This window comes from Penaeus monodon, chromosome 25, assembly GCF_015228065.2.
Source record: "Penaeus monodon isolate SGIC_2016 chromosome 25, NSTDA_Pmon_1, whole genome shotgun sequence".
NCBI classification, from domain to species: Eukaryota; Metazoa; Arthropoda; class Malacostraca; order Decapoda; family Penaeidae; genus Penaeus; species Penaeus monodon.
The window spans coordinates 14,017,606-14,018,429 of NC_051410.1; positions in this window are offsets into that span (position 1 = coordinate 14,017,606).

Here is an 824-nt window from a genome sequence, read left to right on the forward strand (position 1 = left end):
TCAAGTATAGATGCGTAATTATTCCTTCAGTGCAAGCATAGAGACACACGTGGCTGTACAAACATCCCCTCTTCATTAGGCAAAGACGCGCAGAGGTGTGACACGTTTGAATAGTTTTTGCCTAAGGACGCAGAGTAATTCTACAGAATATATCGCAGGTGATGGGCGCTATGTGGCCGGATTCTTGCACTGTTGTGTTCATTACATTGGCGGCCTGGAAAGAACTGGGCACTTTGCTATTCCAAAGTGAACGTAATTTCGAACAAGAACGTTCCAGGGCGACCTTTCATCACTAGACTGACGTTCCCTGTGAATTATTTTTGTGGCTTTTCGATATAATTCTTGGGTATTTGCTAAGAGAAATTAGCACAAGCCTTATACGCTGGGTACTTATTTTCTATATAAATATTCCCTTCTGGATATTGAACAACCAATATTATGGTGCTTTTTAACATCCTACTTAAAAATTGTCGCTCATTTTTCAACATTACCGACGAATACATGTAAAAATATGCTCCATGCTACCGAATTATGCCGAAAAACTATAATTTCTCAGCGTATAAATTCTCAAGCCAAGGGTATTAAACAAGCAACATTATCAATACTTGCAACACGCTACTTGCAATTTGTCTGGCGTTTTCCGACACTATGATCGAATGAATGTCAAAAATGTTGCCCAACCAGGGAGTCTAGTAACCCTCGGGCGCTCCTCATGTCTCGGCAATTTGTGCTCAGTCCGCACTCATTTGCTTACATTAGGAATGCATAAGTTCCACTCAAATTGCTGTCTAATTATACGTAATAACGTGGCGAAGATTCCCTCA